Consider the following 27,052-nt stretch of genomic DNA (forward strand, 5'->3'; position numbering starts at 1 on the left):
TGGGCATAGACAGTACTTACCTTAACAAAATAAAGGCCATATATGACAAACCTACAGCTAGCATCATACTCAATGGTAAAAAGCTGAACACATTCCCTCTAAGATCAGGAACAAGAAAAGAATGTCCACTCTCACCATTTTTATTCAATATAGTTTTGGAAGTCCTAGCTACAGCAATCAGAGAACAAAATGAAGGGAATCCAAACTGGAAAAGAAAGAAGTTAAACTGTCACTGTTTGCAGATGACATGATACTGTACATAGAAGATCCTAGATACTTCCAGAAAACTACTAGAACTCATCAATGAATTTGGTAAAGTTGAAGGTTACAAAATTAATACACATCAGTCTGCTGCATTTCTTTCTGTACATTAACAACGAAAGATCAGAAAGAAATTCAAGAAGCAATTCCATTTACCACTGCATCAAAAAGAACAAAATACCTAGAAATAAACCTACCTAAGGAGACAAAAGACCTGTACTCCAAAGACTATAAGATGCTGATAAAAGGAATCAAAAAAGACATAAACAGAAGGAAAGATATACCATGTTTGTGGATTGAAAGAATCTATATTGTCAAAATGACTACACTAGCCAAGGCAATCTAAAGATTAAGCTCAATCCCCATCAAATTACCAATGGCATTTTTCACAGAAATAGAACAAAAAAATCTCAAAATTTGTATGGAAACACATAAGACCCTGAATAGACAAAGCAATCTTGAAGAAGAAAAATGGAGCTGGAGGAATCAGGCTCCCTGATTTAAGACTATACTACAAAGCTACAGTCATCAAAACAGTAAGGTACTGGCACAAAAATAAAAATATAGATCAATGGAAAAGGATAAAAAAAAAACCTGAAATAAGCCCATACATCTATAGTGAATTAATCTATGACAAAGGAAGCAAGACTACACAATGTTGGAAAGACAGTCTCTTCAACAAATGGTGCTGGGAAAAGTGGACAGCCAGATGTAAAAGAATGAAATTAGACCATTCCTTAACTCCATACACAAAAATAAGCTCAAAATGGATTAAAGACGTAAATGTTAGACCGGATACTATAAAAATCTTAGAGGAAAACAGGCAGAATACTCTCTGACATAAATCACACCAAACTCTTTTTTAATCCCTGTCCCAGAATAATGGAAATAAAAACAAAACTAAACAAATGGGATGTATGTAAACTCAAAAGTTTTTGCACAGCAAAGGAAACAATAAACAAAAGACAACCCACAGATTGGGAGAAAATATTTGAAAATGATGTGACTGATAAGAGATTAGTCTCCAGAATTTAAAAAAACAGCTTATGACACTTAATAGCATCAAAACAAACAACCCACTCAAAAAATGGGCAGAGGACCTGAATGGACATTTCTCCATTCAGGACATACAGATGGCCAACAGGCACATGAAAAGATGTTCAAAATCACTAGTTATTAGATAAATGCAAATCAAAACAATAAGATATCACCTCACACCAGTCAGAATGGCTATCATCAAAAAATCCACAAACAACAAATGCTGGAGAGGGTGTGGAGAGAAGGGAACCTTCTTGAACTGTTGGTGGGAATGTGAATTGGTACAGCCACTATGGAGAACAGGATGGAGGTTCCTTAAAAAGCTAAAACTAGAGGTACCATGAGACTCTGGAATCCCACTCCTGGGCATGTATCTAGAGAAAAACGTGGCCCCAAAAGATACATGCACCCCAGTGTTCACTGCAGCACTGCTTACAATGGCCAAGACGTGAAAACAGCCTAAATGTCCGCTGACAGAGAAACAGATAAAAAAGATGTGGTACATACATACAATGGAATATTACTCAGCCATTAAAAAGAATGAAATAACGCCACTTGCGGCAACATGGATGGACCTAGAGAATGTCATACTGAGTCAGACAGAGAAGGAGAAGTATCATATGACATCCCTTATATGTGGACTCTTAAGAAGAAATGATACAGATGGACTTACTTATAAGACAGAGACTCACAGGCTCAGATAATAAACTCATGGTTGCCCAGTGGGGAAGAAATAGTTAAGGACTTTGGGAAGGTCATGTACACACTGCTATATTTAAAATGGATAATCAACAAAAACCTATTATATAGCACATGGAACTCTGTTCAATGTTATGTGTCAGTCTGAATGGGAGGGGGGTTTGGGGAAGAATGGATACATGTATACACACACACACAGAAGTCACTCAGTCGTGTCTGACTCTTTGTGACCCCGTGGATTGTAGCCCACAAGGCTCCTCAGTCCATGGGATTTTCCAGGCATGAATACTGGAGTGGGTTGCCGTTCCTTCTCCAGGGGGATACATGTATACGCGTGACTAAATCCCTTTACTGTTCACCTGAAACTATCATATTGTTAATTGGCTATATCCCAATACAAAATGTTTTGGTGTACAAAAATAAATAATTTATTTTAAAAATAAATGAAAAGTTAGAAAAAAAGAAATCAGCAAAAAAAAAAAATGGGGATTTACCATCCACTCATGCTAATTTTTTTCCCAGGTGGCTCAGTGGTAAAGAACCTGCCTGCAGGAGACATAAAAGAGGGTTTGATCCCTGTGTTAGGAAGATCCCCTAGAGAAGGAAATGGCAGTCTACTCCAGTATTCTTGCCTGGGAAATCCCATGGACAGAGGAGACTGGCAGGCTACAGTCCATGGGGTCCCAAAGAGTCAGACATGACTGAGCACGCACACACAACAGCACATGCTTATTTAGTTACATCCTGGATACACACCAATCCACACATACACACTCATAAAGCAACTCCATGAAGTTATCTCCCTCCAGCTCAACAGATGACAAGCTCCTACCTGCCTGACCCTCCCCATCTTGTAAGAAGGAAAGGGAGCACTGGTGAGCTTTCCCCAGAAGAATAGACATGGCAGAAGGGGAGAAGGAGGCCAGTACCTCTTAACCACAGTTCCACAAACCAGACAAATATTTTATTAATTAATATGCACAATCACCCCAAATGTCCGCTTTTCATTACAACAAAAACCTTAGGTTGGGAGGGCCTGGCTCAGAGAAGGCCAGAAGCACTAGCAAATCCATTAATTCAAGTCCTAACTGCCTATTTCTGTTATCAAGGCTATGCAGGTGTTGCAGAAGAAATGGTTCATCTTCGCAAATGCTATTTGTGAAGGAGGGTGATTATTCCTATTTGCAATTCCCATACTACAAGCCTTAATTGCCTTAGTTGGGGTCACATTATAGAATTATACTTATTTGGGTTTAACAAAATAGTTCTAAGTAGAGGACATTACATAGAATTGTTTGATTTAGCAAATAAAAATACAGGGTGGCCAATTAAGTCTGAATATTGCATGGGGGCATATTTATACTAAAAATTATTTGTTGCATATCTAAAATTCAAATGTAACTATAACTATTCAAATTTAACTATTTAAATTTAACCTACTTAGAATAAAATTTGGTTGTTATTTATCTGAAATTCAAATTTCCCTGAACATCCTACATTTTATCTGGTGACACTGACATTGCACTAGGGCTTGGAAGAACAAGGATGAATGAGACATGGCATCCGACCCCAAAAAGCTCAAAGTCTGATGAGAACCAAAACAATACAGGTTACTATAGAGGATTAGAGGCACTTACCAAGTGCTTTGGGGCTTCCCAAGTGGCGCTAGTGGTAAAGAACCCGCCTGCCAATGCAGGTTCGATCCTTGGGACGGGAAAATCCCCTGAGGGAGAGCATGGCAACCCACTCCAGTATTCTTGCCCGGAAAATTCCAAGGACAGAGGAGCCTGACTGGCTTCAGTCCATAGGGTTGCAAAGAGGGGACATGACTGAAGTGACTCAGCATACACGCACACACACCAAGTGCTTTTAGAAACACAGCAAAGGAGCCATTAAATCCTAATTTAGCACACAAATACCCTGTTCTTCACAATGAAAGTGAATATTATGGAATTTTTAAAACTCTAGAATTCTGTATATCTTACAGATTTCTAATCCTGATACTTGAACTTGCTAAGTGTTCTACACATTCTTCCCTGACTGGCCATCACCCACCACTCCTCTTTTGGGAATAACATCCACAGGAACAAGTAAACTCCAAGCTAAGCTGAAGCTTCCAAAACTTCCAGGAGTGAAGAACTTCGCTCCCTGACCCAGAGCTCTGCTGCTAACCTCCCAGGAACACACATGAAAGCAGAGAGGGCAGTGTGGCTTGCCCATAGGTGCTCATTAGGGTCATCTGAATGAGGAAACCAAAGGTCCCAAATCCACACCATCTCTGTGGAAACCCCAAAACATGAACAGTCATGAAGATCATTCATTCCACTTTCTGCTGTTAGTTACATCTGAAGCAAGTTACTGTCGAGCTAATCTGGAGAGAGTTAGAGGATACTGGCCATGAAACAGATTTGAAAAGACATACTGAGAGAAGAGAACATACTGAGTCGTTTCTATCTCCAAATGCGTTTCATCCGAACCTGGGGGCTCCCGCAGTCTGGGAATGTGTCTGTATCGAATATGGTGCAGAGAACACTCTTCCCCGTTTCTGCTAAGAGCAGAGATTCCCCACATACTACTCATGAGAACAGCTCTGAAAGGATTTGGGGCCCATATTTGGAAAACCAGCTCTCCTTTTCTGTCTCAAGTTGTCTTAGTGCCAGCAGCCAAGGGAGCTAGGCAAGGCACAGAGTTGATTGGTCAGGCGGGGTCAGGCAAGGATAGTCCAGAAAGACCTGCTCAGCTCACGTCATTCTCAGAGGGCACCCAGGAGGTGTGATTGGCACTACTGGGCACAGAACCGGCTCTGGCCTAGAAGTCTCCTGCAGCACTACCCCCGGATTCTAAGATGACTGGAGAGAAAGCAAAAGGTGGGTAAAGAGAAAAAGAAGCCAAGAAATGGGTGATGTGTCCTGCTGGAATTGCCTCTGGGATTCACTGGTGGGAAATCAAGGACATATATCACACCAAAGGCAATAATTCAAAGACTTAAAATTGGGTAATTAGCTTTGTATAATTTTACTTACAAGGTCTCATTTAGTCGCTAATTCGTGTCCAACTTTTTGCAACCCCATGGACTGGAGCCCACCAGAATCCTCTGTCCATAGGATTCTCCAGGCAAGAATACTGGACTGGGTTGCCATTTCCATCTTCAGGGGATTTTCCCAACCTAGGAATCAAATCTGAGTTTCCTGCACTGGTAGATGGATTTTTTACCACTGAGCCACCAATGAAGCCCACAAGTCTCACAGTTCAGTATTAAAAATATTAATACTTTAAAAAATAGGCCTCTTATGCCAAGCCTATTCATCTTTGCATCTCCGACACTGAACACTATCATGGCATTTAGCGCATACCCTCTAATGTCGATGAGTCATTGGATAGTATCCACAAAGCTTCAACCCTCTGAGCAGGTTCCCTACCACAGGCATTAATTTGTTTATTACTGTTCTCAGGGAAGCTTGTAGCCACACAGTTCTGTTCATACACTTTCCTAACAGCCAACACAATCCTTTAGGTGCTAAAGAGAAATGAGCAGATCTCAAATCTCATCTTTCAAGGTCTAACATTAAAACTTACTCCAAATCAGACACATTAATAAGTCAGAAGAACCCACTCCAGTACTCGTGCCTGGGAAATCCCATGGACGGAGGAGCCTGGTAGGCTGCAGTCCATGGGGTCGCAAAGAGTTGGACACGACTGAATGACTTCACTTTCACTTTTCACTTTCATGCATTGGAGAAGGAAATGGCAAGCCACTCCAGTATTCTTGCCTGGAGAATCCCAGGGACAGAGGAGCCTGGTTGGGCTGCCATCTATGGGGTCACACAGAGTCGGACACAACTGATGTGACTTAGCAGATAAGTCAGAAGAGTAAAAACACTACTTTACACTACATCAAAAGAAGCCAACCTGCTTATAATTTTGTTTTGGAGGCAGTGCAGAAGGAAACACTTTGGAAAGCACTGCCAAATCTTAGGGAAAAAAAAAAATTCCCGAAAAAGTAAAAAACAAATTCAGCCCATTAAACAAAATGGAAAAAAACAACAACTGTATTAATTCAAAGCAATGGAAGCTGAAACAGAAAGTTCATGAAAGATCAATAAATAAATTCCAGATGTGCCCCCACTGTTTAACTGGTAAACAGTCAACCCAACTTTTATTGGTTAACCAACCCAGGATAGGCTTGCTTCTAATTTAATATCCCTTTCAGATCCCTGACTCCGTAATGAGATACTGTCCAAGCCAACACAGGCCAACTTTTTCTGCCTTAAAATAAACATGTGACATTTCTGGGCTTAGATACTTTCTTCCTCCTCTTATTCAGCCACAAATGGTCTAGTCACCTCAACCACATTTAGTAATACACGTAAGTAGTGTATAATTAAAAACACATAATACATATTTATATATACACACATAACTAGTGTATATATGTAAATATAGATAGTATGTATATAAAATTCAAAACAAAAGTGAGTACAGATAACTGTCAAGTGATGAATTAAAATGATGAAATTAATTCTAAGAATAATTTTAATTAAAAATGAGTTCAACATTAGTCAATCTTCTGTTTTGAGAGCTCAACAGATGTATATGACTTTTAACTATCGGTGACTGTTATAAACTAATTATAAAATTGCCTAAAATCTAAGGCAAGTTTTCCTCCACAGTCAGGAAAGTTCCACTTGCTTATCTGCCCCACTTGCTTACATATACACATTGCTATCAATAACCCACCAACACCAACTTGTGGTAAAACATTTTCTAATTGGATTGAGAAAAACCAAGACAATTCCAATACCTGAACTCTGTTGAACAAAATGCTCCAATACAATGATCTGGGTCATTTCCCAGTCTTTGAACCTGACAACCCTTGACCCAAGCTACAGCAATCACCATCTATCTAGCATTGCACTCAACCCCCAGGAAGAGATGGGAGTGGTTAATGAACCAGGAAGGGAAGGAAGGAAATGGTTTAGTAAGTGCCCACACCATGCCGGGCATAATTAGGCACTTTTATACTTCAGTATCTTCTTTAGTCCTCACAATAGCTCTAAGAAACAGATTTAGCTTTTGCATATACTGCAGGAAACAGACTCAGATGTCCCCATGTCATCTAAATATATCAAAGTACTCTTTCACATCTCTTTTTTTTTATGCTTTGTTATATAAGAAAATTCTATTAAAATGGCCCGTCCAGTTTTGGAGGCTAAGAAGGGTTTAATATTGAGTTATTTATCTTGCTGCTGCTACTGCTGCTAAGTCGCTTCAGTCGTGTCCGACTCTGTGCGACCCCATAGACGGCAGCCCACCAGGCTCCCCCGTCCCTGGGATTCTCCAGGCGAGAACACTGGAGTGGGTTGCCATTTCCTTCTCCAATGCATGAAAGGGAAAAGTGAAAGTGAAGTCGTTCAGTCGTGTCTGACTCTTCACGACCCCATGCACTGCAGCCTACCAGGCTCCTCTGTCCATGGGATTTTCCAGGAAAGAAGGACCTAAAACTACAGGCTGTGTTAAACTAAAACTAAAACTACAGGGTCAGTGCAACTTAACATGACACTATGATTACAATTACATTAAAAATGCTCATGTCTTTCAGGGTGGATACATTCACTATCTTGATTGTGGTGTTAGTCTCATGGGAAAACACATAGGTAGAAACTTAAATTGTATACTTGAAATACGTGTGGTTTATTGTATGTCAATTTCACTTCAATAAAATTGTAAAAAAAAGAAAAAGAAACCAAAGATATGCTCATGGATCTGACCCAAACAGGTATGATGAAAGTGAAAATATCCATAACTGATAAAATATCTTGAGTCAAAAAAGCCATATGATGAATGTAAGAAAGATTTTTCTGCCAGCATTTCTCAAAGTATATTCTATATAACATCAACTTTGGGGGATGTACAGAAGTGTTTTATACACACACGCACACAGGTTCTATGGTCACATAAATTGGAAGAATATGTGCTTAAAGTAGGCACACCACATTTCTTAACTCTAGACATTCTCAGTCTTCCTCATATGCTAAGATACGTGGTGTTTTTCGAAAACAGCTCTATAATATACAGTTTTTCTGAAATAATTTTACCAGAAAACCCTTTTATTCAGAGGATCTCCTTGGACTGATAATCTATACAACATACTTTAGGAACCAGGGCTTTAATTCAGACTCCTGGGGTTTGTATTGGCTGGGCATTTAGGGATGAGCAAGTCTGGGGATCTCAGCACTTAGCCCAGAGAATCACTGTAGCTCTGAACTCATGACCTGTCCCTCCCTTGTCAGCAAGGGTAAGGGGCAGAGTGCACTACTCAGAGGCACCAAAGGGCAACGGAGGGTGTTAATAGAGACTGTAAGTGAAGCCAAGCTGCAGATGTCCTCCTGACCCTTCCTGTATCAGTGCCCCACAACATCTGCCATAACAAAGGACCGCCAGCTGAGGGGCTTACGCCACAGAAATGTATTGTCCCAATTCTGGAAGCTAGAAGTCCACAATCAAGGTGTCAGCGGGGTTGCTTCCTTCTGACGGCTTCAAAGGAGAATCTGAATCAGGCCCCTCTCCTTGGTTTGGAGACGTCTGTGTTCTTCCCGTTTGCTTGTCTGTGTCCAAATTTCTCCTTTTCAAAATGAGGATTCCAGAGAGATTGAAATAGGCCCATCTAAGGAATTCATCCTAACTTGATCACCTCTGTCAAGACTGTCTCCAAATAAGGTTACATTCTGAAGTAGCCGGACTTAAGACTTTGGGACACAATTGAACCCACAGCGTCCTCCAATAGAGCTCACAGGCCAGAGATTTAAGAGATGTCCAGTTTTCAGGGTCACCCTACCTGTGGAAGTTGGACCTCATCAATTGTTACTTAGCTGAATGTCCTTATGTATTCTCTAATTTACACCCTGATTTGGCAAGCTGTCTTTATTGTGTTATGTAAATAGACTATAAAATGTTCTCCTTCATCTGATATCTGCGTATAGGTGGCTTCTCCCTGTGGTTTCTATTAATGATTTATTGAGCCTAGTATATGTCAGACACAGTATTGACCATCCTCACCTACCTTTGTGAAAGTATTAGTCACTCAGTCCTGTCTTACTCTTTGTGACCCCACGAACTGTAGCTTCCCAGGCTCCCCTGTCCGTGGAATTCTCCTGGCAAGAATACTGGAATGGGTAGCCATTCCCATCTCCAAAGGATCTTCCTGATCCAGGGATTGAACCTAGGTCTCCTGCAATGCAGGCAGATTCTTTACCATCTGAGCCACCAGGGACAAGTAGGTGTTTTTCATATTTAAAGAGAGGGAGTAGGCAGGTGACTTTCTCAAGGTCACATAGTTAGCAAGGAGCAAAATGTTGGGATTGGAACATACATCTGACTCCAGAATCCCGACCCTTCCTTTCCACCACGATATGGGATGGCTGCATTTCCCTTGTACTCTGACTGAGGTTGAACTCACAGAAATAGCTTAGAGAGGGGAGAAAAAAAATCATGAGCTCTGTTTTAGACAGGAGATGCCTATTGGACATTCAAGTGGAAATATAACACAGGGAGCTGAATATGTTAGCCTGAAATTCAAGGGATGGTTAGAGCTGGAAGTATACATTTTGGACTTCTCTGGTGGTCCAGTGGTTAAGAATCCACCTGCCAATGTAGGGGACATGGGTTGGATCCTTGGTCTGGGAAGATTCCACATGCCACTGGGCAACTAAAACTGTGTGTGCCCGCATGCTCTAGAGCCTGGGAGCTGCAACTACTTAAGCCCATGCACCCTAGAGCCTGTGCTCTGCAACTAGAGAAGCCACTACAATGAGAAGCCCTTGCAGAGCAGAGAGTAGCCTCCACTTGTCACAGAGAAAGCCTGTGATCAGCAACAAAGACCCAGCACAGCCAAAAATAAATTAAGAAAAGCTTAAAAAAAAGAAAGTATATACTTTTCATTCATCCACATATGTGTGCTACAGTTAGACCAAAGTTGGATGACATCACTTAGTGATGGAGAGTAGGTATCAGCAAACTACAGCTGATTTTGTATAACCTGTGAGTTAAGAGTGGTTTTTACATTTCTGAAATGGTTAAAAAAAAAAAAAAAAAAAGTAATATTTTTTGATGAAGTTAAAATAGAGTCCAGAAAGAGTTTTTACTGGAATACACTGTATGCCACTCATTTATCTAGGGCTGTCTTTGTGCCACATCAAAGTTGAATAACTGAGTATATGGTCCACAAAACTTAAAAGATTTGTTATTTGGCCCTTTCCAGAAAAAGTCTGCCAATCTCTCCTAGAGAAGAGAGAGCAGAAGTCAGGATGGAGGGATCCTTGGTGGCCTGTGACCTTCACTCTGGGATAAGGAAGGACACCAAACAAAGGGGACTGAGCGGAGCCCCCAGCGAGGAAAGAAGACACCTGGGCAAATAATGTCCTGAAAGCAGCGAAGCAGCAGGAAGCCTGGGGGAAGGCAGTGTCTCCAGAAGGATGGAGGAAACAATAGAAGGGTCAAGTGGGAGGGGGACTGAGAACTGACCACTGACCATGTGCAAATCACTGGAGACCGAGGCAAGAGCAGTGCCGGGCCAATGGCGGGGACAAAGTCAGACTGAAAGAGATTCAAAGAAAGAACAGGAAGCAAGGAGATAACTATGGAGGGTGAACAACATTTTCAAGGAACCTTACTATAAACAGGGTAGAGACAGCACCCAGCGTGTGCCATAAGGTAAAAAACACATCTTGTTCGTTTTAAGAAAGGAGATGCTACAGTCTGATGACTGGCTGATAGGACTGATCAGGTAGAGGGGAAACTGGTAAAGCAGGAGAGAGGGGAGACACTGACCCTAGGAGGAAGGGCTTCCGGGCGGATGAGAGCAGAAGATGGCCTGTGAGTAAGTGGCCAGAGCAGAGAGAGTTCATCTACCGCAAAAGGCAAGGTGGACTAAGCGTATGGATGTGTATGCCAGTCAGCTGCTAAATGTAGCGGTGGGAAGACGAGAAAGTTCTCTTCCAATGCTTGCTTTTTCCTGAGTAAAAATAAAGACATTAGCTGACAGGGGGACACGGAAGGCTGCTGGACATTAAAGAAGAGGTGATGATAAGACACTCACCCCAGAGGGGGAGAAAGGGAGCTGACTGGGGTGGTGTGGAAGGACTATCTCAGTTCTCAGGGGAACGACGGAGTACCATACTTTTAAGGAAAACCACTCCACGTGGTGGATTTTTCTGCAGCTGCACTCAAACACATGAACACCAAACTGTGAGTGCAGCATGGAAAGCCGGCTAAGGGAACTGAGAAGAACAGTCAGTAATGGACCATGCAATTTAAATTGGGTGAGGAGGTGAGGAAGGGCATGAGTGGGGTTGGAAAACAATATAAAAGTGGAAAGGTCTGGAAGTCTCAGTGAGATCAGAGAATTTTTAAGTAGGTTATGTTAAATATGCCCTATGAATTTGGATCTTCAAATATTACATTTTTTAAGAGGTAAAGCAGAGTCTTGTCTAGAGGTCAGGGGCTTCCCAGGTGGTGCTACTGGTAACGAATCCACCTGCCAATGCAGATTAGACATAACAGACACGGGTTTGATCCCTGGGTCGGGAAGATCCCTGGAGGAGGGCATGGCAACCCACTCCAGTATTCTTGCCTGGAGAATCCCACGGAGAGAGAAGCCTGGCAGACTGCGGTCCATCAGTTCAGTTCGGTTCAGTCACTCAGTCGTGTCCAACTTTGCGACCCCATGAACCGCAGCATGCCAGGCCTCCCAGTCCATCACCAACTCCTGGAGTCCACCCAAACACATGTCCATTGAGTCGGTGATGCCATCCAACCATCTCATCCTCTGTTGTCCCCCTCTCCTCCTGCTCTCAATCTTTCCCAGCATCAGGGTCTTTTCCAATGAGTCAGCTCTTTGCATCAGGTGGCCAAAGTATTGGAGTTTCAGCTTTAGCATCAGTCCTTCCAATGAATATTCAGGACTGATTTCATTTAGGATGGACTGGTTGGATCTCCTTGCAGTCCAAGGGACTCTCAAGAGTCTTCTCCAACACCACAGTTCAAAAGCATCAATTCTTCGGTGCTCAGCTTTCTTCACAGTCCAACTCTCACATCCATACATGACCACTGGAAAAACCATAGCCTGGACTAAACAGACCTTTGTTGGCAAAGTAATGTCTCTGCTTTTCAATATGCTGTCTAGGTTGGTCATATAGGGTCGCACAGAGTCAGACACCACTGAAGCAACTTAGCACGAACATCTAGAGGTCAAGCTGGTGTCTGACAGGAGTTTTCTTGAACAAAAACATAATCGATTAAGAAGCAGTCACCCCTAACCACCCATCAACCATTAGTTTCCTCCTGTCAAGGGAGAGGACTCGATGAAGTACAGTATCATTTGATTCACATCTTCTCTGTGCAGCCATGAGTGAAAAGACATCTAAGGAGAGAAAAAGAGAGGAGGAAGCAGGCTTAGGGGATGCAAGGGAGAAGAACAGGCATTCACGGGACAAGAAGAAGAATCGGGAAGAGAAAAGGAGTGAGACGGGGTTCAGGAAAAGAAGGCTGAGAGCTGAAGGTGACGGTAACTATAAAAACCACTTTTAAAAAAGAGTCAATAAATTAATGAGTTTTACACATGGAGGTGTCAGCAGCAGGAAATGTCCATGTCACGTACTGAGCAGTCGTCAGCACAAAGATTCCAAATTTACCAAACACCGGTGTCCTTTCTTCCTATACACAGAGAAACTGCCGTTTTAAAATATCACTTTTATTAAGGACAGTGTATTAAAGTCCTAGGGCTGCCATAAAAATACCATAAACTGGTGGCTTAAACAACAGAAATGTATTTTCTCAATAGAAGTTCAAGAGCAAGGTGTTGGCAGCATGGTTTCTGCCGAGAGTTGTGATAGGGAAGCTGTTCAATGCCTCTTCCCCTGGCTTCTGCACTGTGCTGGCAAGCTTTGGCTCTTTGGCATTTCTTGGCTTATAGAGCACCCACTCTCTGCCTTTCTCTTCACACGGTACTTTCTCCTGTGTGCATGTCTCTGAGTCTGTATTTCCCCTTTTTATAAAGACATCGAGTCATACTGAACTAGGGCCCACCCTAATGATCTCATTTTTCACTTATTTCTATAATGACTCTATCTCTGAGTAAGGCCACATTCTGAGGTACTGGAGTTAAGACTCCAAAATATCTTTTATGGCAGGGACACAATTCAACTCATAAGGGACAGGAGACTTGTCTTAGTTTTATCTTTTAAATTAGAATACAAGTAACTTAGGCTGGATATCATTTTTCAAAGAACTCAGATTGTCTCAAAAGATGGATGGATTTTATAGACAAAGTGCACACTTTACAACAGTGGTTGGAGTTGATATTAAATGTGGTACAAAACACAATTTTGTTAAATTTCATGTCAGTGTATGATTTCATTAGAAAGATTCTCAAAGCAGAGGACATGGTTTGGGAATTACTTTCCCGGAGTTTAGCTTTTCCAATGTGCAGGACTATCTAAGTATTTCCTAAGAAGGGGGTGAAGGGAGAAGGGGAAAAAAAAATCACATGTTGCCCACTCCATGCACACACACTCTCCTGTCACAAGCAGAAAAGTGATTCCTGATATATGCATGTTTTAAATCATAAGCTAAAGATTTTCCTAATTGAAGAGTGATATGACATATAAATTGAGCATAATTTGTACCCCACAACCTTTTTCAAGAACAAGTCTTTGTGAAGGAGGAAGGGTGTGAGTAGAAAGGGTCAGCAGGAGGGTGTTTTGCGGGGAATAGGATTTTTCTGTTCCCTGATTGTGGTGGTGACTACATGAGTCCATACATAAGTTGAAATTCATAGAACTATACACTGAAAAAAGTCAATTTTACCATATGGTAATTTTTAAAAGAATACTGGCATTTAGTGTCTATTTTTCAACCATCTTAGGTGACCTCAGTATTAATTCCATTTTTTTCAAATAAGAAAAGTGGCAGCTCAACATTAGATAACATGCTCAGGATTATATACCTTAAGTGGAGGATCTCAGGTTGACCCACATTTGGCTGGCTCCAAAACATCTACTCCCTTCCACTGTCCAACAATGGCACCAAAAACACTACTGCATTACTTAATTTGAGTATTCTGTTCCCTCTCAGAATTGCAAAGCCTTGATCGAGAGTAAAAGCTATAGTCAGAGGGAACACACCCACAGACATGAGACTCCATACAGAGCACAGAACAAAACACGGAAATCCATCCCACTTACACAGCATGGTTTCTTGGGTACACACTCTCCTGGGGCAGAGGGCCAACAACAGTCAATTGTGTCAACTGTCAACTCCAGTCAACATGTGTCAACTGCCAAGCATCTCATCTCTGACTGCTAGTATAGCTCTACTCTACATAAAAATAACAGCCATGTGCCTTCTCAGTCCCCCCCCTCTCCTTATTTAGGAAAAGAGAAGGAAGAAATTCACCAGAGCTGGGAAACATAAAACATGCATTCTATCATTTTCCATTTTGTTCAAATGGGATTCCATTTAGACACTTAAGGAAACAGGGCATTGAGTTGACCAACCTGGACATACTGCTGTACTGAATTCTAGGATGTCTTTAGAAATTTCCCAGGACTCTTCATTTGATGGCCCCTGTCACTCACCACCCCAGCAAACAATGAAATCTAGGATAAAGTGACAGCCACTTTCCCCACATTTTCTGCACACCAAACAAAAGGCCACAAAGACACCCAGAAGCCAGCCTCCTTAAGCAGTGATCACTCATTTATGACTAATGGCTCAATACTGTCACCTAATAACTAAAGGAAGAGTCAGTGCAAGGTCATCTACTAAGTAACAGCAAACTATACGGACTTTTCTTGAAAAAGGTTAAGACATGCTCGTTCTTGGGAGACTCTAATTTTATGCAAATTGCTGGTCTTGTTTTCATTTTTTTCTTCAGGCTCACATGCACGCATATTTATATATACACATCCACAACTACTTACTTCTTCAATAAGAAACTCCAATTACCTTCTTACAGTTACCACAACAGAGACAACAATGACTAAGAGTTGTATTTCACCGTCATGATTTACAGCAAAGTCTGTACATGTCTTTTAATTTCATCCCCTAAATTCTCCCAGGCAAGGGCAACAAATTGATCTGTATATCCATCCACTGTAATTCCAAGTAGAATGTCCTGCAGTGGTAGACACATGAAACATCTACTGAACTGAAAAAGTGAGGGAAAAGAAAATGCGCAACTTAGAACAAAAATGTAGGCTTTTTGGCTTACAAAACCCTTTATATTTGACCACTGCCACATAATTTTGAGCTATAATAGCTGCCAAAAGTCTAATAAGTTAGAAAGCAAATTCTTTTCTTAAAGTACAGGAAATTGCCACTTCTGCAGATCAAAAATTACTGGATATCAGCGATTTCATATAGTTCAACCTAACAATACAACCAATAGCCCAAAGGTGGGAATCTGGATCTATCCTCATAACATGCCTTACTTATCAAAATATTAATATACAAAGGATAGGATCACAAGACACATACCTCATTAATTCATGTGTTTTGTAAATATTTTCTCTTGAACTATAAATTGCCTCTTAATTTTCTTAACAGAACTTTTGAAGACCAAAAGTTTTTCATTTTAAGTCCTATACTGTATGACAAAATTTTTTATATAGTTTCTATGCTTTAAGAAAATATATTTGCCTATTCAAAGGTTACAGAGAGTTTCTCCTATGCTTCCTTTGTAATATTTTATAGTCTTAGCTCTTACATTTAGATCTAAGGCTCATTTCAAGTTGATTTGTGCCTTTGGTACAAGGTACAGGTTGAGGTTCATTTTTATAAATACAGATATCTAATTGTTCCAACACTATTTGTTAAAAATAGTATCCTTCCCTCATTGAATTACTCCTGCACCTTTGCAAAAAATCAATTAACCCATTATATATATATATAATACATACATATACATACATCCAGTCTGTTCTACTGACCAATTTATCTATCCTTATAGTAATACCACACTGTCCTGATTATTGTAGCTTCAAAGGAAGTCTTGAAATCAGGTAGTATAAATCCCTCAACTTAGAATGTGTGTGTGTATGTGTGTGTGCATGCTCATTCAGTCATGTCTGACTTTTTGAGATCCCCATTGACTGTAGCCCACCAGGCTTCTCTGTCCATGTTATTTTCCAGACAAGAACTGGAACAGGTTGCTGTTTCCTACTTCAGGGGATCTTCCTGAACCAGGGATGGGATCGAACCTACATCTATTGTGGCTCCTGCATCACAGGCAGATTCTTTCCCACTGAGCCACCTAGGAAGCCTTCAAATTAAAATATCTATTTTTATATAATTTAATAACTGATTGATTCTGCAGGGGACAATTCGCCCCCAACGGACACAACGTAAGTCCTCCGGTTGATGCTGTTGCTCACATCTCCCCATCTTTTACCACACATACCATAAGCATCAAAGACATTCATCTACTTCCTGCTTAGATACAGCACAAAGAATTCCTACTCATTTGACCTTACCCACAACTGGCCTCACCTAGGTTGTTACCACTCATGCTCTTGTGCCACCAGCCATGATCCCCTAGACTCTTGGTCTCTACTCCTTAAATTTCTCCAGACCACATTACCAAAAGGTTGCTAACCTCTGTGTTGACCAGATGACTCCTACCACTTTGGGTGGCCCCAGAGAATGATTTCTTTGGGGTGCTGTGACCTAGTTCATTCTGAGTTTGGACATTACCCCTAAGCAACTATAACCACAAATGAATAATTGAATGAACAGATATTTCCACCTGCAAGCCAACTAAGCCTGTTGCCAAGGACCAAGAGAGCTGTTTAGGGCATGACAACAGGGGCACTGCTCACACTGCCTGCAGCGGGATTGTGAAAGAATGCGGCCCTGCCCTGATTCTGTTCCTCCCTCTCCCACCCAGACTCACACAGTAGTGACATAACATCTTCATATTAAATATTACAGAGTAAAAATATGTTCAGTGTTCCCTGGCCCAAATTCATATCCTAATTTATGTTGACTTAGGTGTATTTCAGACATGTCCAAATGCAGAAGACCTCAAATAACTTGTGAAAGCTCTTTTTACATTTCTTTCCCCTAAAATGTTCAAACATATTTATGTTGTCTTTTTTTTTTTTTTTTTTAACAGTGTCAGACTTTATATTTTTGGGCTCCAAAATCACTGCAGATGGTGACTGCAGCCGTGAAATTAAAAGACGCTTCCTCCTTGGAAGAAAAGTTATGACCAACCTAGATAGCATATTCAAGAGCAGAGACATTACTTTGCCAACAAAGGTCCGTCTAGTCAAGGCTATGGTTTTTCCAGTGGTCATGTATGGATGTGAGAGTTGGACTGTGAAGAAAGCTGAGTGCCAAAGAATTGATGCTTTTGAACTGTGGTGTTGAAGACTCTTGAGAGCCCCTTGGACTGCAAGGAGATCCAACCAGTCCATTCTGAAGGAGATCAGCCCTGGGATTTCTTTGGAGGGAATGATGCTGAAGCTGAAACTCCAGTACTTTGGCCACCTCATGCAAAGAGTTGACTCATTGGAAAAGACTCTTATAGAACTATAATCAGCATAAAGTTATCTATTCCCTTCCTGTAATGTGTACAGCTATCTATCCAATACTTTTGAAATTTATTTTATCATGAATTTTCCCAGTTGCATCCCAAGATGAAACTCACTTATATGCTCTAGGCTCTGTTTAAAGAAAAGCAATAATAAAATGAAGGAGGGAGGGAGAGAAGGGAAGAAAAACAGGAACTGAGATGAAATATCCTAAAGTTATTACATAGCACTGAATTTTTCTCATCTTAGAGATACTTGAGATTTCTTTTAGCCTTATGTGTGAATTAAGATCCCCTGGAGAAGGAAATGGCTACCAATTCCAGTATTCTTATCTGGAGAATTCTATGAATAGAGGAGCCTGGGCGGGCTTCAGTCCGTGGGGTTGCAAACAGTCTGACATGACTGAATAACAGGAACTACTAAAAAGGGTATCTAGTTTCCAAACAAATCAATTGAGAGTCTACCTAGGTTTAAAAAAAAAGTTTCAAAAAATGAGAGGTTTAGAAACTGTTTCTTAGCTCTTCTTGAAGAAACTAAACTCAAAAAGCAAAACTGAAACCTCCTAGGACTTCCCTGGTGGTACAATATATAAGAATCTACCTACCAATGCAGGGGATCTGGGGTCAATCCCTGGTCTGGGAAGATTCCACATGCCGAGGGGCAACTAAGCCTGTGTGTCACAACTACCGAGCCCGTGCTCGAGAGCTCGGGAGCCACGACTGCTGAGCCTGCGTGCTGCAACTTCTGAAGCCTGTGCACCTAGAACCTGTGCTCTGTAACAAGAGAAGCCACCACAAGGAGAAGCTGGTGCAGCACATGAGGAGCAGACCCTGCTGACGGCAACTACAGAAAGCCTGCATGCAGCAAGGAAGACCTAGTACAACCAAAAATAAATACAAAAATGGAAAACTCCTGGATATAATGATTAGAAATATGCAGGGAGACAAACAGGTAGAAGCTGGTGAAGGCACGGATTACTAGTTACCTTAACTCAGAAGGACTGCTAGCCCAACCAGGGCCATGGCCCAGGAAAGCCCTGCAAGGGAGAATCACGCCAAAAAGCAACAAATGACACCTGATATCAATTACTCTCTGGACGCCTTCTCTTCATTTTAGAAAATGTCTGTTGAGTACAATTTAAAATCACTCAAGTGTCAAATCTTAGGCTGTTCCAGGTGAGTTAACTGAGACTTCTCTGAAATTCCTAGTAACTACATATTATAAAAATTGAGTCTGGGATAAGGCAAAATGGAAAAGAATAGGAAAAAAAAAGTGTGTGTATGTACATATATAATATATATATACATATATATATATATATATATAAAACTGAGTCACTTTTTTGTATACCAGAAACACAACATTGTAAACCAACTCTGTATCAAGTTAAAAAACTGAGTCACACTATTAACCATACATCCCTGAGTGGCTCAGACTGTAAGGAGTCTGCTTGCAATGCCAGAGACCTGGGTTTGATCCCTGGGTCAGGAAGACCCCCAGGAGAAGGAAATGGCAACCCACTCCAGTATTCTTGCCTGGAGAATCCCCATGGACACAGGAGCCTAGCAGGCTACAGTCCATGGGGTCGCAAAGAGTCAGACACCATTGAGTGAGAAGACTTTCACTTTCATTAAACCATACAGCCCCTTAATCAACTACTTTTTGTTCCCCAAATTGACATTCAGTACCTTAGAAACTTGGAAGAAAAGCTATGACAAACCTAGACAGCATATTAAAAAGCAAAAACATCACATTCCTAATAAAGGTCTATACTCAAAGCTATGGTTTTTCCAGTAGGTATGCATGGATGTGAGATTTAGGTCATAAAGAAAGCTAAGGCCAAAGAACTGATGCTTTCAAACTGTGGTGCTGGAGAAGATTCTTGAGTGTCTGTTGGACAACAGGAGATCAAACCAGTCAATCCAAAAGGAAATCAGCCCTGAATATTCATTAGAAGGATTGATGCTGAAGCTCCAATACTTTGGCCACCTGATGCGAAGAGCCAACTTATTGGAAAAGACCCTGATGCTGTGAAAGACTGAGGGCCTGAGGAGAAGGGGGCAACAGAGGATGAGATGGTTGGATGGCATTACCAACTCAATGGACATGAGTTTGGGCAAACTCGATGAGATAGTGAAGGACAGGAGAACTTGGTGTGCTGCAGTTCATGGAGTGGAAAAGAGTCAGACATAACTTAGCCACTGAACAAGGAACAATCTTAGAAAAACTAAATTTTCACATTCTAAAAAGGACAGAAAGGTCAGAAACCTGGTTATTATAGGAGAGTTGTGTGCTCTTAGTTTACTGGGGAAGTCAGGATGAAGAGGGACCACTCCCATGGCAGAGATGGCATGCTCCATGCCCCCCACCACCACCTTTCTCCCTCTGCACAGGAAGTACCAATCATGCCAGCCTCAAAAGGAGGAGAAAGGATGACACTCCAATGCTGGGTCTCCCTGGATTTGGCTGGGCAGCTTGAGGAGAGCTTTACTCCCTGCTGAAGTGGTTTTATTATGCTCTTTTTCAAAGCAGGAATAGAGAGATTCAGGGAACCTGGCACTTTCCTACCTGATCATTGTTTTTTAGAAGATAAAACTCGGGCATTTAAATGGGGATTTAGAAGAGGGTTCTATGGTTATCTAGTAAAGACCACTCTTAGAGCTGGGAAAAAGGAAAAGTGATCCTAAATGACCCCAGGTTGATTTACTCTTTCTCTAGTCTCTGACTTAGTGTCACAGGGAATGCTTCATTTATTTTTTGAGGAAGACAGAATTGTCTGGATGTGATGGAAAATGTTCATTACGTAACGTGGATCGCTCTGATCTTCTGAACCACCCAAATAAGCAATTACCTTGAGGAATCCCCAAATAAAACCACAGTATGAATTCATGAATCAAGAAAGTGCAGCTAATTTGCATAATGAGGCTTTAGAGAATGAGGAAATATATATCTGATACAATTCTAAAAGTATAATCCCATCATTTACTGAGCAAAAACAGAGGAGGAGAGCGAGCGAAATGGCTTTGTATGATCTACTTTTAGCATACAGTTCAGCTACACAAAATATAGTCACAATATTTCCTATACTACTAAGACACATCAGTATAATAGAGAAGGGAAAAGAAAACAGGACTCAGATGGAAGGAAACCAGACAATAAAGCAGATGGATTGAGCTCAAGTCCACGCTAGCGCAGAATGCAATTAAACAAAGGCTAATTAAACAAAGAATATGGTTTTATTAAAATCACAATGGTTAATAGCCTAGGTAGACCCGCTAAATTCTTCACCATAAAAACTGTCCCAGGTTTACAGCCCAAATTAAAAATGTAATCTCACACTACCAGAAGTATGCCTTTAAACTGTTTCTAAGATAGCAAAGAAAATAAATGTTCCAAAAATAGCATCAAAATAAAAGGAGGTACATTAGATTCCTTATATGCATTGCACATAAAATTTTTTTAAGTAATCAATGTCTCTACTTTTTAATTATTATTTCAATCCCAGGATTTGAAAAGCAAAGCAAAGTACTATTACAAGAGAATGGGCTAATGATAATTCAAAAATTATGGATTACTGCATTTTTTAGCTAACAGGTTAAAAGCCCAGGGATTTGATTGATGATCCTTGAAAAAAAAAAAAAAAGGAGGGGGCTTCTTGGTGGCTCAGATGGTAAAGGATCTGCCTGCAATGCAGGAGACTTGGGTTTGATCCCTGGGTCAGGAAGATCCCCTGGAGAAGGAAATGGCAACCCACTCCAGTATTTTTGCCTGGAGAATTCCATGGACAGAGGAGCCTGGCGGGCTACAGTCCATGGGCTCTCAAAGACTTGAACACGACTGAGCAACTATCACTTTCACTAGAAGAAAAAAAGACCATTTGTGATTTTCTTTGTTCACAACATGCCTTTCCTACCACCTGTAAGTGGAATTCTAGTTTCCCCATGACCTGCTCTGTTGGGCTGAGTCTCTTTCTCCACTGAATCCTCAGGACACTGGGTCTAGACTCATTTTACAATGCATCACGGTGGTGCCCAAGCCTCATTTCCTTTCTGGACCGAGGTCCTGGAGGACAGGCTCTGAGGGTGATTCCTGCTAGATGTCCCCTGGTGCCCAGCCCTTGCTGGGAAGCCCAAGCGACCTCCTGCTGAATGAATGCAGGATTAAGTGAATGCGTATCGTCACAAATGTCTACCTGGCAGGCGCTATCCCATTTCTCCACATTGCATGAGCACTGTGTTGTTTCTTTTGGTTAACAATATAGACAAACTGAATTAAGTGATGTTTCCTACAAAGATTTTTTTTTTAATTTAGTATGAGCTAAAACTGTGATGAACCACTGAGACCAGAGTAGCCTCAAAATTATCCAACTGACTATACTGTGGAGCTCTGATGAATCCACAGGAGCCAACCCTTGGTAGAGGTGCACTTCCCCAGGTAGCCACAGACCTTGGAGCCTCATCTGCTGCGTGCTCAGTCATGTCTGACTCTGTGACCCCATGGACCGCAGCCCACCAGGCTCCTCTGTCCGTGGGATTCTCCAGGCAAGAATACTGGAATGGGTTGCCATCTCCTTCTCCAGGGGATTTTCCCAACCCGGGGATCGAACCTGTGCCTCCTGCACTGGCAGGCGGATTCCTTACCACTGAGCCATCAGGGAAGCCCCAATCTGGAACCACTGGTAATTATTTAGATATTTGCCTCCTGTCATCCCACCAACGACCATCTTAGGGCTGAGAGTACGGCTCACCTAACCATGGTGAAATACAGGGGAGACCCTTTCTAATTGACTCTAGATGAGCCAGGCCTGACACCTGGGTCTGGGAGACTCCACTTTCATTAAGTAGATAGTACGTTCACTATAGAAAGAAGTTATGAGTGACTAAAAGGGCTAATGTGACCACCAGCTTCCACTTACAGTCATCATTCCCCCATGTATGAAGTGTAAACAGTACCTCTGATAGCTTACTCAGATCCTAAAAGAATCTTTGCCAGAGGAGGGGACGAGAGGGGGAAAGAGTACAAACGAATTCCCTGCTGTGTTCCATGTTTTTTTAATCCTCTCTGATTGCACTGAGAGTCTAGAGAAAATTAACTGGGAGAAAAGATCATGAGCATGTTAATAACTCCAGTTTATTCTGTTTAATTATTATTAGGTTGAAAAGTAGTTAAGGCCTAACCCACTCCTACACAGAGCATAAAGATCTTCCTGAGGCTCGCTGCCTTGAAGAACTGAAAGAGGCTGAGGCTCAGAGGAAGAAGGGGCAGGGAGAGAATTGCTTTAGAGACACAGAGACCAACAAGGGGTGTGCCAGCCCCCTGCTGGGTCATTAGCCTGACCCACAGCTGTTAACTCCACAGGGGGTGCTCTGCCACTATCCCCAAATCCCACCCTACTGTGGACCAATTTGATAATGAAGAAACAAAGCGCCAACAAAAGCAACCAACAGAATAGGATGGCCAAAAAAAAAAAATCATCCTGCAGCAAACAGATCTCTTCAATGGATTTGCTTTGACCCCTTCTTTTACAAGCAACCCCACTGAAAATAAGCTAGAACAAAGAAGATTCGTTATGCACAGCCATAAAGATCTCCAGGGCACACCACATCCATAATTCATGATGCAAACCCAGCGCCTTCAGCATCGTTTATCCTTTCAATATTTTAAAGTGGTGAAAGGTTGCTGGATATTTATAAAGTCGCTGATTCTTACAGGATCCTTCCAAATTGAGAAACAAATGGGGAACTTTATTCTTCTGCAAATGACATTACTTACAAACCTAAGACTATAAATCTACTAGAATTCACTTGGTATCCATCATAGGAGGGTGACTAGACAGCCCTCGTAAACCAATTAAGCCAGCAGGCAGCGTACACATACCAGTTCTGTTGAAATTAATCGTCTCAAATAGCTTCTGCTTTCTCTTTTAAAAATGAATGCCCCAGCTTTCTTCTTATTACAGTTAAAATCCACCCCACCCAATACAACCAGATCAAAGAGACATGCTTTCCTCCTCATAGACTGTAAAAGTGAGGCCCAGAGAGCTACTTAGCTTGCTCAAGATCTCCCAGCCAAGCAGAGAAGCCCTCATTAACGTCCTGGCCTGTTTCCTTCATTCCCAGAGACCTGCCTGAGAGCCTGTATCACATAACACAGAGTCTGAATGACCTCAAGCGTGATCCCCTGACTCTAGTCCCGCTCCATTCAAGTCCATCTTCCATGCCGCTGCCCTGAGTGGTCTTACAAAAACTAAACTGACACTTCACCTGTTTGACCCTTCAATACGTCCTTCTCATCCTAGGAGGGGGAAAAATCAAATCAAAATATTTCAGCTTTCTATCAAGCTGCCAAAAATTCTGCCAAGAAGTTTAGCTAATCCGGTAGACAGGCCAAAAAATATTGGCATGCCAAGTACACTGATAAGTAAAAGAGCTGACTCCTCTTCCCCATTCTGACTCCACCGCACTTTAATGGACCTGGTGGTTTGCACAAAGTCCCCTGTCATCACCTCCACTCAGCTAGAGACCTGCTCCCATCCATCCAACCCTACCCACAAGCCCCTCCCATCCTCAAGCCCCTCCTGGCCCCTGAAGTCTTTTTATCCCAGTATTTATCGCAGCACTGCAACTGCCCGTTTACTGCACGCGCCACTTTCCTAAACCACCGCTTCTTCACCCTGGGCTTCCCATCACCTGCCTTATCGTCATGGCAGAGTCCCCGTTAGTGCATAGAGTCTGACACTGCAGAGTTAGACACACATCTTTCACATACGTTATTTCATTTTTCCATTCAACCAACTGCCTGTTTTTGGCAGGTGGGCCCTGCCACGTACTGGGTGCACTTGGCCACATTCTTCGGCAACCCCCCCTTCCCGACCCTTGTGCCTCGGTGTCCCTCCCTGTAAACAGGGATCACCAGTTAACATTTACTGAGCATTCACTACATGGTAGAAACTACCCTGGATCCTTGTCGTGCATGAGGTCATTTAATCCTCACAACATCTGAGGCAGCTGAGCAAATGCTTAGGAAGTGTCAGAGTTATTTTTTCTCATTCACAGATGAAGAAACTGAGGTTCAGGGTGGCTTCCCCGAGGCACGGGCTTCTTTCCTCCCTAAACCACTGGCTTTAAAAGGTAAAAGACACAGGCCTCTTTTTTCTCTGTTGCTGGTATAGCTTAACACAAGGAAGCTGCATGGCAATATGCATATCTAGCTGTGGCTAAAGGGACATTCTTCCAATGTCACCCTCCAGCAGAAGCTATTTAGACTCCTTGGGATAAAGATCTGTTCCGTTAGAGAAATTAGCTAAGTCGGTGGAGGAGGAAGTAGAAAGGCATTTGAAGTAGCACACACCCAGATTTCAAGCATTATCAAGTCATCAGCACGATGTGAGTGCCTGCACCCTTAGAAGGCAAGAGAGCGTGTTTGCCACATGCATGTGAACAAAGCTACCGAAACGCCACCAGATTCTTGAAAAGCAAATATTTGTCTACAGCCAGAGAACCAGGATTCTTTTCTAACAAAGAACAATGTACAGCATTCTAATTCCAGACTCTTCCTCCTGCTTTACAGTGGGCTCTGATTTCAATGGAGACTTCCCCCCACGAATAAATGTGTCTTGAGTCCCAGATGGCACAATGAATCAGAAGATTTATGGACTGTAAAAAGGGATGACACGAGTGGTCCAACCTTCTTGGAACACCTGGGGCTGTGTATGCAGCAGCTTTTCAGTTCCTGGAGACTGTCACCTATCTTGCCAGCTCCACAAGAGAATTTAACAGCCCTGGTAATCGACAAGACGCGACCATCCCTGCTATTTGGACGAGCTTTGAATGCTGTGCCCCACCGCACAGACAAAGCTCAGATGCTTCAACAGTTTTCAAGAAGCGGGTGAGAGGCGAACACAGACTCTGTGGGGCTACCGGAACACCTGATCCAAAAGCCCCAAAGGCAAATTCTTGAAATGACCAAACAGAACACTAGGGAATTCTCCTCCTCCCTACACCAAGGGAATAAAGATGGAAACAAGGCATGGGAGGATGCACATTACAGTATACAGTAACCAGAGGGCCAGCACGTGTGTTCTTCCTGAGAAGGAGAAAAGGCATATGTAGTGGCAGAGGCTTAATAAAAGAAATGAATTTGAAAGAACACCTGCCCCAAGCTAAAGCAGGGCACAACCAGGGCCGTGCCAGTCACTAGCCATCTGGGGGTGAGTGGTGTCAGCAGAGGGGACACACGCATCCTCCTATGGGGCCTGGCATACCATTTTTTTGTTTCTGTAACCTGGACACAAAATGGCCCAGCTCTCAGCAGACCAGTGAGCTGTGTGGGGGCATCACAGTGTTCTAGAAAATTTCATATCTCACTTTTTGGCTCTTCCCCAAGTGATTCATAAACTTCAGTCCATGGGGTTGCAAAGTGTTGAACACGACTGAGCGACTGAACAAGTGATTCATAATCAAACAAGCCCCCTAAATCAAAGACACCCCAGCTATGCCATGTTGATGTGCAGCTAAGGTGAGCCAAGGTCATCGCAGTGAATACATACACTTCAGTGAGAAAATGTGGCTTCCTTTTCCCCACCATGCTGTCTGTACTGAATCAGACATTTCCTGTAAGAGGGAGGATTTTTAAGACCAAACGCTTCAATGAACGCTGTGTACAATCTCTTTTCCCCAAGAACCTGACTGGTGATGATTTTGTTTGCTTTAAGCAAAACATACAACTAAATAGCTTTTAAACACATAAGGCACTCTACCAGAATTTAATTGTTTACTGTTTTCCCACATCAAACACATTTTAGTGGTCTGGGTTAGACCCATTCTTTATTCATGACACACACAAACAGTTTGGATAATCTCTTAAATTTTGGACCCCTACTAGTCCCAGGACAAAATATCCAGGCACATCTCTGGATAACACACCAAGCTGAGGGCAAGAAAATACAATGGTATGGAACTCTGGGGCTAGTTACAGGGCACAAGTGAAAACTGCTCCGCTGGCCTAGGTGCACTGGCCTTTAGACGGTAGTTGGGGTAGAAAAGTAGAAGCAATGTTTTGAGCCAATGAGATATGGTTTATTATCCATTATTTTTCATTAACATCCCCCATCGATGCAGCACTATTTTTGCTGCCACTGTCTTATTTTGATCAGTGGTATATTTATCTGTAGACATGCAAGATTTGTAATTATTGCAATGTCTAAACATTACATCACGTTATAATGGATGAATTAAGCTGGTAAATGCGTAATTACATTGCAAACAATGGTATTCCAATAGGCATCACAGAAGCCAATTAAAAAGATTACCCTCATTTTAAATCACAGAGTTAAGTTTTTATAATTCCCCAGCCCCCAAGTCCCACCATGTGACTGAGAGATTTGTCTTTTTCTAATTGCATCTCGACAGTGTCCTGAGCACAAAGAGGGATCACCACCCCTGAAGGAAATAAAATTGAGCATT

The 27,052-nt window shown here is 42.0% G+C and overlaps 1 protein-coding gene across 3 annotated transcripts in view; it reads right to left on the reverse strand.

Moving 5' to 3' along the window:
- Positions 1–27,052, reverse strand: part of MFHAS1 (multifunctional ROCO family signaling regulator 1) — a 112,787-nt gene that overhangs the window by 68,522 nt on the left and 17,213 nt on the right. The gene's annotated exons all lie outside the window — the stretch shown is intronic.

This window comes from Bos taurus, chromosome 27, assembly GCF_002263795.3.
Source record: "Bos taurus isolate L1 Dominette 01449 registration number 42190680 breed Hereford chromosome 27, ARS-UCD2.0, whole genome shotgun sequence".
Taxonomy (NCBI): domain Eukaryota; kingdom Metazoa; phylum Chordata; class Mammalia; order Artiodactyla; family Bovidae; genus Bos; species Bos taurus.